This window comes from Oncorhynchus keta, chromosome 25, assembly GCF_023373465.1.
Source record: "Oncorhynchus keta strain PuntledgeMale-10-30-2019 chromosome 25, Oket_V2, whole genome shotgun sequence".
Lineage (NCBI taxonomy): Eukaryota > Metazoa > Chordata > Actinopteri > Salmoniformes > Salmonidae > Oncorhynchus > Oncorhynchus keta.
In genome coordinates, this window is record NC_068445.1 from 23,133,855 (window position 1) to 23,147,058 (window position 13,204).

Genomic DNA, 13,204 nt, shown 5'->3' on the forward strand with positions numbered 1-13,204 from the left:
CGCCCAACATCAGTGCCCGACCTCACTAATGCTCTTGTGGCTAAATGGAAGCAAGTCCCTGCAGCAATGTTCAAACATCTAGTGGAAATCCTTCCCAGAAGAGTGGAGGCTGTTATATAGCAGCAAAGGGGGGACCAACTCCATATGAATGCCCATGATATTGGAATGATGATCAGACGAGCAGGTGTCAACATACTTTTGGTCATGTAGTGTAGTTTCCCCGATTGCAGGCCATAAGAAAATACCTGATTATGACCGTCCAAAAGCTCATAGTAGATAAACTCTTGACTGGTTCCTCATTATGATTAAAGGCTCTGTTGGATGTCCTTCTTACCTTTCTTGTTGAGTGGAAGTCTCTGATCATATGCAGGATCTCATAGTTAGGGACAGTGGTGTCCACCTCCTGAGAACGGTTATGTTAGGTCACTGTTCAATTTATACTCTAATTGAATTAGCAAGTTATTTTCACTAAAGAAAATGTGTTCAATGACTAACATCGCTATAGTGAGTCAATTATCTTATTTTATCCTCATTTTAAAAACCCAGATATTAGAGGAGATATGGGGGTCGGTCAGAGGATGGAAGGAGGAGTGCCCCTGTACCTGTGCCTTCTTCTCCCTCAGCTCCTGTTGCTGTATCCGTCGTCTCCCTCTCTTCTCCTGCAGTTTCTCCACTTCCTTCACACAGTTGGACTTCCTCCTCGCTGCCAGGAAACCCCGGCAAAGGAACAGGAAGTCACAAACGCTGCCTTTCACAGAACATGCACACTCAACCTTTCTGAAAGGGATCTCTTCCTCTGCTGGTGTTTCCCTACTATAGGGTTGTCCAGACAGAGTGGTGGCTGGCTGGGGACTGGGCCTTCTAGCATCCAGGGGGACAGCAACTTTATACAGGCCTGAGGGCAGGCTACAGCAGCTGGCACAAACCTTACCCTGGTAACACTTCTATTCCTATTACACTACTATAGGGCTCTTGACCAACCACTGATCCAACAACAGTCAAATGCTAACTCGAAAAGCAGAGATATGAGTACATAGGGGACTTCTTAGTCTAGGTTCCTCAAAAGTTACATAAATCCTGCATCACATTACAGTTAGTGCCATTTAGAAACCCAATTCATAATTTGAAAATCCGATCATAAGAGAGAGGAGAGTATAAAGTGAGTGTCAGTAGCCCATTTCTGATTCCACCAGACCCCAAGATATCCAGCTGAGCAGCACAGTAACCCTTCCTCTTGCATACAGCCCCATCTGAAAGCCTGCAGGCTCGTCATTCAGAGCAGAGAGCGAGGATTAATAACCTGCAGTAATCTGGGGGAGCAGGGCCAGGTCAGAACCAGTGCCAGGCTGGCCGGCCGGCAGGAAGGGAGGAACAGAGAAATAGAGAGAAAGCTACGAGGATGTCTCTCTGTCTCTGATTCCATTGGTAGGGGGGAGCTCCCATCAAGGCTTTGATTATAGCGGAAGCGTTTTAGGTGAGAATAATCACAAACTAAAGGTTCTCCAAAGGAAAGCGACAGGGCTCTAAGATAACATTAAGCATTGGGGTGGTTGGGAGAGTTGATACATACAAAGCTGTCCAAACTCCTTTCTGCTTAGCTGATGCAATGACGCTTCTGTGACACACATGTGATCGACAAAGCATAGAAAATCAGGAACATCAAGCCTATTGGTCAGATGTTATCGTAACAAATACACAACATGAAATGGAATAACAAATAATATTTCTGGGGTATGCTTAGGAGGGTGAAAATGACAGAACATTCAGATTTCCGGAATGAGTAAATATGTCAAAATGTAACTCCAACATAGATGGATATAGCCGTGATGTTCCTACCATTGGCTAACTGTTGGGCTGTCTGGGCCTGGGTGGGCTGGGATGGCTGCTGGGCAGGAGGAGGAGAAGGCTCTGGCTGCTGGGGTGGAGCTGGTCTGGCCTGGGTCGACACCACTGTGGAACCCACAACACAGAGAGTTATCAAGAGGGCCTGTTTCAAGTGAATTAAGCGACATGGTACCCATGAACATTTCAAGACAATGTTCAACTGTCAATGATCAAAAACAAGTACACAAACACACCTCTGTTATCCCTGGATGGAGTGCCATTCTTAGTGGGCGCTATTGTTCGCCGGTTCTGCTAAAGAACACAAAAGAGGGAGATAAGATAAATGCATTGACAAAAATAATTGAAGCCATGAGGATTAAACTGTAATCATGGTTTACGAAATGATTTTACCCAGCAGATCACAACCCTGAAGAATACAACACTTCTCACTCCCATGAATGCAAAATAATGGTTATAGAAATGGACAAATACTGATAATCAGATTACTGGAGCTTCCTTTGTTTGCATCTGTTCTGTGTTTTTTTTGCCACTCCAGCAGTGGGCCTCTGAGGCCACACATTGCACCATAGGCAAGATATCAGGTTCTTCATCTATGCACTACACAGGCAGACTTCACCCTGCAGTGGTTATCCTAGCAGTCCATAACAAAACTAAATTCCATCGCATGAAGCGCTCACCTTGGAGATCTTGTTGACCTTCACAGAGGTGGGCGTTGGTGGGGGAGGGGTCTCTGGGCTGGGGGCGATCTCCTCTTCTGGGGCCACATCTGGGTTTAGTGCAAATATACTCTCCAAGTCAATCTGGATAGAGAGCAGTGTGTGTCACTGTAATTGTACCTAACCCATACAGATCGCTCCTGAACAATTCTACTAGTCCCTTCTCTTTGCCCTTCTTGTGTGTGTGTCTGTGTGTGGTGTGGCAATAAATGTGTTAACTGTACATCTCTCTCCTACTGGTCATCATTACCACACCTTCTAACAGAGGCCACAACCAATTGGTGCCCTTTCTCATGGCCCTTCGAGCCAGACTTTTCAAGTCAATATTCAACACGAGATCTAACACAATATACTCTACACATCAATATGCAGAAGAGATTAGGTGCAAATATACTCCGTTAATATGTACCTTATATGTTAGTATATGGAGAGCAGAGAAGTATATCTGTGTAGCTCAGAGGAGCAGAGAGCAGCAGGACAACATCTGTATTCAACAGCAAAGCTCAGGAAATATGACTGCTGTAAAGCTCTCTAAACTCAAGTATATTCAGGGCAGAGTGATGTCTGGCAGAACATGCAGAAGGATTGTGTAATCTCCAAAACTCTAGAATGTCTTCAGATGCATTATTCATAGGGCTCAATGCCTAAGAGCTGAGCGGACGCCGGCTGTCGTGCTATAAGCTACTAGCTAGGCTTGGTTACCTCTTTCCCTTTGGTGTCTCCTTTTTCGATCCACTCCACAGTGACGCTCTTATTGTCTTCATTCAACGACGTCACCATGGCTTGGTGTATTCGTCCTGTAACAAAGCACGTGTGGTTGTGCATTATCTGACAAACACCCACAGCACAGAGAAGTTGGAAGACTAAAGGGGAGTTCTCTGAAATGTAACAAATTAGTTAATTCCTTAAAATTGTTGCACAGTACTGTCCTAACTCTGGCCTACACTACTCACAGTGCACTACAGCCATTAGGGATGGCTGACTGCATGACACATCTTTATTGTAAGGGTGGGAGGACTTTCCCCAGGGAATCAGTCAGCAGGGAAGACCGTAGCTACCCAACTGGAGAAGTGCATAGGGACATTAAACTACTACAATGAAGCTGGAGTACACAGACCCCTGCAGCACACACACTTCAACATGCTCTCTGAAACTGTATGGCTATGCCAGCCTGACAATACAGTACATGACAAAATAATTGGCCTTAAACATCCCTAACTAGCTTCTCCAGGACATTACTCAACAGAAGTGTGTGAAGACAAGAGAGGTGGTCTATCTAAACTTCAGCCACAGATATGCCATTTAGCAGACGCTTTTATCCAAAGCAAGTTACTGTCATGCATGCATACATTTTAAATATGGGTGGCCCTGGGAATCAAACCCAAAACCCTGATGGTGCAATCACCATGCTCGACCAACTGAGACATAAAGCCATGTCAGACAAGTTAGGAAGCATGTAGTCAATATACATGGAGTTACCCTTTCCCTGTCCTCCCTCCCATCTACCGCTGGTCTAAATACACACTCCACAGGCAGCCTGAGCTGAGCCTGCTCCATAATTACCAGCAGCTTCCTGTGCCTAACCCTGGTCTATGACACACTACATCACATCCCCTGGCTGCTCATTGTCAGGGGTGAAGTGGGGGGGACATGTTCCCAGCATTCATTATTTAGAGCAGAGAGCTTTATGGATGCTTTTAGTGTTCGCTGCTGCTGAGTTCTACCCAAGTAATGATTCTACAGCGCACAGCAGTGAAAGCCCACTTAAATAACTCAGTAACAGAACAAGAATCCCTTTAATCTGAGATAGTAAGTGTCAGACAGTGATGTAAAAATAGCTTACATCAGCACTGACAGAGGCGGCAAGTGAAATGTGGAACATGCGGTCAGATGCCTGTCATGAGTCCATATGCATGTCACTCCACCATGATGTCTTTCCCTCTCCTCTTTGGCAGATCTGCTCTAGAAAACCCTGCTTCTGGTCAAGAGGGACACACAAACTGATGTGTGTGTCTTGGTGAGCCTATGCACTACTACACTGACCTGAAGAAATACAACTTGCTGAGGAGAACTTGCTGCATAGAGACTAGAGGTCGACCGATTATGATTTTTCAACGCCGATACCGATTATTGGAGGACCAGAAAAGCCGATACCGAATAATCGGACGATTTTTAAAATGTATTTATTTATTTGTAATAATGACAATTACAACAATACTGAATTAACACTTATTTTAACTTAACATAATTGTTAAGGGAATTTTAATCAATGATGACTAATTATGTATACATTTCAATCAGGACTGACTAATCAGAATACTATTATGTTACTGTATATGTAATAATCAGAAAACTATTATGTTACTATATATGTAAGAATGTTCTTTTTAATTCTAGTACTGAATATAATGTGTGTAAATATAATCAAGAATTAGAACAATGACTGTCTGTTCCTTGGTAGAAATGAATTAACTATATCACCAGAAGGCTTATCTTCAGAAGCATGTCCTTGGCTCGGTCGTATATTATATATATGCCATTTAGCTGACGCTTTTATCCAAAGCGACTTACAGTCATGTGTGCATACATTCTACGTATGGGTGGTCCCGGGAATCGAACCCACTACCCTGGCGTTACAAGCGCCATGCTCTACCAACTGAGCCACCACGACCACCACGAGCCACCACGTATATTATCTTAATAGGGAGAGACGATGTGAGAACCATGCAGCCTTTGTATTAGAACGGAGATGGCACGGGTTGGTACTGGAACTAATGACGTCATTTTAAGTTTATAACCTGTGGTAAAATGTGTAAGGAGGAGTACTCTCGTGAATAAAATCTGCTGTTTGTCTTTAAGACTGGGCTCTGTCCATTACTATAAAATAAGGGTCTTACAAATCCTTATGAATTGACAAAGTGTTTCATTTTATTTGGGTGTTAAAACATAGAGCAATTTAATTCCTGCAACAATAATACATCAATAAAATCAATTTAGCCTCAAGTAAATAATGAACATGTTCAATTTGGTTTAAATAATGCAAAAACAAAGTGCTGGAGAAGAATGTAAAAGTGCAATATTTGCTATGTAAGAAAGCTAACGTTTCAGTTCCTTGCTCAGAATAGTTGAAGTAATAAACAGCTCAATGCTTAACGCACAACGAAGAGCTGCTGGCAAAATGCACGAAAGTGCTGTTTGAATGAATGTTTACGCACCTGCTTCTGCCTACCACTTCTCAGTCAGATACTTAGATACTTGTATGCTCAGTCAGATTATATGCAACGCAGGATACACTAGATAATATCATCAACCATGTTTAGTTAACTAGTGATTATGATTGATTGTTTTTTACAAGATAAGTTTAATGCTAGCTAGCAACTTACCTTGGCTTACTGCATTCGCGTAACAGGCAGTCTCCTTGTGGAGTGCAACGAGAGAGAGAGGCAGGTCGTTATTGCGTTGAACTACTTAACTGTAAGGTTGCAAGATTGAATCCCCCGAGCTGACAAGGTGAAAATCTGTCGTTCTGCCCCATAACAAGGCAGTTAACCCACCGTTCCTAGGCCGTCATTGAAAATAAGAATGTGTTCTTAACTGACTTGCCTAGTTAAATAAAAAGGTATACAAATAAATATATATATAAATATTTTTTAAATCTGCGCCCAAAAATACCGATTTCGGCCATTCCGATTAATCGGTTGACCTCTAATAGAGACTGCGTGTGTGTGTGTGTGTGTGTGTCTGAGAGCTATGTCTCAGAGATCTTTATGGTAGGGCTGGACCAGCGCCAAGCTCGCTGGCAGTTAAATCCAATCTTGGATCAGCAGGTTGATTGCAAACTACCCTGGCAACAGCAGGTGACTGTAGACACACAATGGCAGACAGGCAGCATTACTTAAGAACAGGGACACATGGGAGGTGACAGAGCCCAGTGTGTTAAGGAGGATTAGATGAGGACACACAGACAAGGAAAAGGAATCACTTACCATTGTGGAGAGAGCAAGAGCAGCAGGCGAATACTGAACAGACTGGCACTCAGGCTTGCAAGACCTGATGCAATTGAATCACTAAGAATAGAGAATGGCCTGGTCCTCCAAGAACTTCTTTGTACAGACCAACCAACCACCACACTATCTCAGCAGCTTTACCCACACACTCCTCGAATAGCACTACATGCAAACAGAATCTGTATTGTGTATTCTGTGTGTAGAGAAGCTTACACAACACATGCATCCATCTCATCTGTAAACATGTGAATGGTAACTGACAGGTGAATGGTACCATGTCCGTGTGCACTGACTGCAGTGCAGTGCCATACTCTAGCCCTTTGTTCTAAAATACTAACCTAAGGTGACTAAAAGCATCTGCATGCTTCCCAGCCGAAGCAGTTCGTTAGAGTTGGTGCATACAGTACCAGTAAAAAGTTTGGACACACCTACTCATTCAAGGGTTTTTATTTTTACTATTTTCTACATTGTAGAATAATAGAAGACATCAAAACTTTGAAATAACAAATCAAGATTATCCTACCAACAGGACATTAAAAGCGAATATCATGTTTTACAGAGTCGTAGCTGAACGATGACATGGATAATATAGAGCTGGAGGGATTTTCCATGCATCGGCATGACAGAGAAGCAACGTCTGGTAAGATGAGGGGTGGGGGTCTGTTTCCATTTGTCAATAACAGCTGGTGAGTGATGTCTAATATTAAAGAAGTCTTGAGGTATTGCTTGCCTGAGGTAGAGTACCTTATGATAAACTGTAGACCACAATAACTACCAAGAGAGTTCTCATCTATATCATTCGTAGCCGTCTATTTACCACCACAAACCGATGCTGGCTCTAAGACCACACTCGACCAGCTGTATTAGGCCATAAGAAAACGTTCATCCAAAGGCGGCGCTCCTAGTGGCTGGGGACTTTAATGCAGTGAAACTTAAACCCGTTCATGTCATTTCTACCAGCATGACACATGTGCAACCAGAGGGAGATTTTTTTTTTTTTTTTAAATATAATAAATAAAAACAAAAACTCTAGACCACCTTTACTCCACACACAGAGATGCGTACAAAGCTCTCTCTCGACCTCCATTTGGCAAATCTGACCATAATTCACCTGATTTCTGCTTACAAGCAAACACTAAGGAAGGAAGTACCAGTAACTCCCACAATATGGAAGTGGTCAGATGACGCGGATGCAACACTAAGGGACTGTTTTGCTAGCACAGACTGGAATATGTTCCGGGATTCATCCAAAGGCATTGAGGAGTATACCACCTCAGTCATTGGCTCAATCAATAAGTGAATCGACGACATCGTCCCCACAGTGACAGTACATACATACCCCAACCAGAAGCCATAGATTACAGGCAACATCCGCATCAAGCTAAAGGCTAGAGCTGCCACTTTCAAGGAGCGGGACACTAGTCCGGATGCTAAGGAATCCCCCTATGCCCTCAGACGAACCATCAAACAGGCAAAGTGTCAATACAGGATTAAGATTGAATCCTACTATACCGGCTCTGGCTCTCGTCGGATATGGCAGGGCTTGAAAACGATTATGGACTACAAAGGGAAACCCAGCTGCGAGCTGCACAGTGACGCGAGCCTACCAGAAGAGCTAAACCCCTTTTATGCTCACTTCGAGGCAAGCAACACCGAAGCATGCATGAGAGCACAATCTGTTACGGACAACAGTGTGATAATGCTCTCCATAGCCGATGTGAGCAAGACAGGTCAACATTCACAAGGCCATGGGGCCAGACGGATTACCAGGATGTGAACAAAAGACCAACTGGCAAGTGTCTTCACCGACATTTTCAACCTCTCCCTGATGGAGTCTGAAATACCTACTGTTGAAGTCGGAAGTTCACATTCATTTATGTTGGAGTCATTAAAACTAGTTTTTCAACAACTCCACAAATTTCTAGTTTACAAACTATAGTTTTGGCAAGACGGTTAGAACAACAATTGTTTACAGATAGACTATTTCACCTATAATTCACTGTATCACAATTCCAATGGGTCAGAAGTTTACATACACTAAGTTGACTGTGCCTTTAAACTAGAGTTCGACTGATTAATCGGAATAGCCAATTAATTAGGGCTGATTTCAAGTTTTCATAATCGGAAATCGGTCAAATTGGACACCGATTTGACCTTTTTTTTAACACCTTTATTTAATCTTTATTTAACTAGGCAAATCAATTAGGAACACATTCTTACTTTCAATGACGGCCTAGGAACGGTGGGTTAACTGCCTCGTTCAGGGGCAGAACGACAGATTTTCACCTTGTCAGCTCGGGGGATTCAATCTTGCAACCTTACAGTTAACTAGTCTAACGCTCTAACCACCTGCCTCTCATTGCACTCCACGAGGAGACTGCCTGTTACGCAAATGCAGTAAGCCAAGGTAAATTGCTAGCTAGCATTAAACTTACCTTATAAAAAACAATCAATCATAATCACTAGTTAATCTAGCGTGTCCTGAGTTGCATATAATCCAATGTGTACCTAATCATGAACATTAATGCCTTTCTTAAAATGAATACACAGAAGTAGCTAAAAGAAATCCAGGTTAGCAGGCAATATTAACCAGGTGAAATTGTGTCACTGCGTTCATTGCACGCAGAGTCAGTGTATATGCAACAGTTTGGGTCACCTAATTTGCCAGAATTGTACATAATTATGACATAACATTAAAGGTTGTGCAATGTAACAGGAATATTTAGACTTATGGATGCCACCGTTAAATAAAATACAGAACGGTTCCGTATTTCACTGAAAGAATAAACGTTTTGTTTTCGAAATGATCGTTTCTGGATTTGACCATATTAATGACCTAAGGCTGGTATTTCTGTGTGTTATGTTACAATAAAGTCTATGATTTGATAGAGCAGTTTCACTGAGCAATGGCAGGCACCAGCAGGCTCTTAAGCATTCATTCAAACAGCACTTTCGTGCGTTTGCCAGCAGCTCTTCGTTGTGCGTCAAGCATTGCGCTGTTTATGACTTCAAGCCTATCAACTCCCGAGATTAGGCTGGCAATACTAAATGTTAAAAGGAACCACCAGCTTTCATATGTTCTGAGCAAGGAATGTTAACGTTAGCATTTTTTACATGGCACTTTTACTTTCTTCTCCAACACTGTTTTTGCATTATTTAAACCAAATTGAACATGTTTCATTATTTATTTTAGATTATATTGATTTTTATTTAGGTATTAAGTTCAAATAAGTGTTCATTCAGTATTGTTGTAATTGTCTTTATTACAAATATATAAATACATTTTTTTTTATTTTTTAAATAAGCTTTTTTTGGTCCTCCAATAAATCGGTATAGGCGTTGAAAAATCATAATCGGTTGACCTCTAGTTGACACCTCATATGTTGAGTGGGGGACAGAGCGGGCAGTTACGGAACACATCAAGTTAGAGCAACTTAAAGGAGCAATTATGGTCAAGTGCCTTGCTCAAAGGCACACACCAATATTTTGCTTTGTTTGCGGGGGGGATTCGAACCAGAAATATTTTGTTTACTGGCCCAACACTCTTAACCACTAAGCTACCTGCTGCTTCCTTACTTAACTGACTGCTGTCAGTTGGTCAAAAATGTCTCCATGGCATCTACTTGGAGTGGAACACACTCCCTCACGACGCCAGGACAGTGGAGTCAATCACCACCTTCCGGAGACACCTGAAACCCCACCTCTTTAAGGAATACCTAGGATAGGATAAAGTAATCCTTCTCACCCCCCTTAAAAGATTTAGATGCACTATTGTAAAGTGGCTGTTCCACTGGATGTCATAAGGTGAATGCACCAATTTGTAAGTCGCTCTGGATAAGAGCGTCTGCTAAATGACTTAAATGTAAATGTACTTTGAAAGACACTGAATGGGGATCATTTCATGCAGACATTATTAGAATACAGTTGATAATCCACATGAAGATTAAATAGGCCTTTCTCTTATGCCATTGAAAGAGGGCAAAAAGTGTTTCCTGTCCTGGCTGGGATTAAAAGGAATTCTGGTGCCAGACACACTGACAGACACACTGCACAGTTAAGGTTCTAGTAGACTAGACTGAAGTGTCAATGTCAAAAGAGAAATTAGCTGATATAAAAAATATATTTAAAAAGAGATGAAATGTAACAGAGGCTTAAAGCCTCATCTAACTGCTATACTTTTACCACTTTTCCTCTCAAGTCCTTATGATAGTCTGCTATCATGGCACACAGTAGGCTATTCTGTGGTTGAGTGATGCCTCCATTCATCGCAGAGCCCATCAGTGCCTGGCTAATGGCAGGACTAGAGACTGAGGGAGGAGAGTACTCCTGGTATATTCCAGAGAGCTGCCTGCAACAGATGAGGTGGTGGTGGTTAATAGCTTGAATTAGGCTTCGCCAGGCACCGCCCCCAGAGATAGCACTCCCTACCCACGATGACACAGACAGCTCTACCTACAGACACTAGATAGGACCCACTTCCCATACATGATGCACCAGTAAACATTAAAACACCCACGTAATCCATAACAACTCAACTTACACAAAACTCTTCACCCCTAGTTTATAGTAATCAGAAGGATATGATGGTTTTGTTGCGGCGCCATACCTCATCCCAGGAGGGATCTGTCTCCTAGGAGTGTTAACCCAGTTTGGCTGCCTGAAGCAGGTACACAGAAACGGGCAAATGGCAAAAGCAGCCAGCCCCTTTCTCTCCCTTACAACAAATCAGTCAAGCTCATCTTGGGTGCACTGCAAAGCTACCAGATCATCAAGTTGATCTGAATATAACTGTGCGTGCTAGTCAATGATGTGTATGGTGGTAGTCCTAAAAATAAAAAGAGGCCATTAGACTGGTTGTCATGGTTATTTTTACTGACAGCTGCCTGCTATACCTCTAACATTCATGGGTAGCTAGATAGCAGCTAAGTGCCTCAGTTTCAAACCATCTGAAACGTTACAGTACTTGCCTAGCTTACTAAACTCCACAGTGAAGGAAGTTTGATGAACTCCACAACCTCCTTCACCGCGAAGTTCAGTCAGCTAGCTACTACCCCCGCACAACAATTATCTGCAGTAGCTAGATATTGTAACGTTATTGGGAGACCTCAAAACCCTGGTTGATAATACCCACCAAACGACCTATGTAACTTATGTAGCTAGTCGTAGTATGACACAATGCTAACTTGACAATAAGTTTAAAGCCAACCCCCCAAAAATAAAAAAAACACTATCAAAGTTAACTAGCTAGAAATGATATTAAATATATTTTTTAGCTAACGTTAACCTCTATATAGCCAGTTAAGTTAGCCAGTTAAATTACCTAGCCACTTCAGTGTTCTGAAGCATACAAGGACAGCTGGTAGCTTACCTTTGCAAACTAACCAGAACACACGTATTTTGCGGTACCTTTCACAACCTAACGTCACTTAACTAACGGGTGGCTTTGGTTAGCTAGTTTGTTAGCTGCTAAACTAACGTTAGTGTGGTGACCAGAGCTGTGCATTCTGTAGTTACTGTAAAGCGTTAAGGCGCTAGCTGCTTTAACTGGCTAACTACACTAGTAAGTCCAAGAACCCATTGTAACTGGTTGTTAACTATCCAGTTAGAATGTGCATTTGTTGTCTAGGTAGTCAGCTAGTTAACGTTACATAGGCCAAGTTGGCTAGCAAGCACAGCCACCCCAACTTTGCGGCTGCTACTCGGCTTCAACGGTTGCAGTGTATTCACAGCAACACAAAGCTTCTCAAAACAACTACAAGCGAGGTAAAAACCAATCGAGACATCAGAAATGACATACGAACGTAAACTTACCATCGCTTCGCTTTATTTCAACGTACACGCCGACGACGATTTTCCCCAAACTACCCGCCATTCTTCATTAGTGTAGAGTATCCTGAAAGATGTTGACTTGTGTTTGAAATAAATCTACTTTGACCGGAGGATGCATGGAGCAGCCAGCCAGAGAAATAAGGGATTTCAATAGTTACCACAGCCACAAAGGGGGAATTGGTTATCGTAAAAATACAAATAACTTTTTGGTATTCCTTTAGGGTTAGGTTTAAAATCACATTTTAACACGATGAATTGTAGAAATTGGCGTTTTTCTTTTACTAGTGACGATCGGAAAAAAGTGACCTAACGTGTATGCGCATACGGTGTCAAACAGACAATTTCGCAATCCATACTGCTGCACATAACATAGTCTGGTCAAAGATGTGTGTTCTTGCCAATGCCAACACCATTGTTGTGTTTGTTTGGCATGACAAGGAGTTGGCATGATAGCACACAGGCTATGCACAAGCATTGTCAACATCTGAACCAGTCGAGTGATTTGTTCTTGCCATCATGCTTGTTAAACTATTTTCAGAGTAGTGTCCCAGCCACTGAGTCAGACAGTCAGTGACTAAATAATTATGCAGTCAAGAAAATATGCACCCCCCCCAATAACCTGTTGATTGGTGTTGTACCAAGGGCAGAGAACCCATCCCCACACCTCACCGACAAGACCTTCCCCCTGTACTGCTGTTGGGACACGCTCTTGAACGCTGCACCAGGGTGTCATTCCACTTCAAACGCCAATGTGAATAGTGCATTAAAGTTTCTCCTCCTAAAGCACAGTCAACGAAGAACAGCTGG

The 13,204-nt window shown here is 42.5% G+C and overlaps 1 pseudogene; it reads right to left on the reverse strand.

Annotated features, from left to right (window-relative positions):
• Positions 1-12,756, reverse strand: part of LOC118377288 (kinesin-like protein KIF2A) — a 48,226-nt pseudogene extending 35,470 nt beyond the window's left edge.
• Between the last annotated feature and the right edge of the window lie 448 nt (positions 12,757-13,204).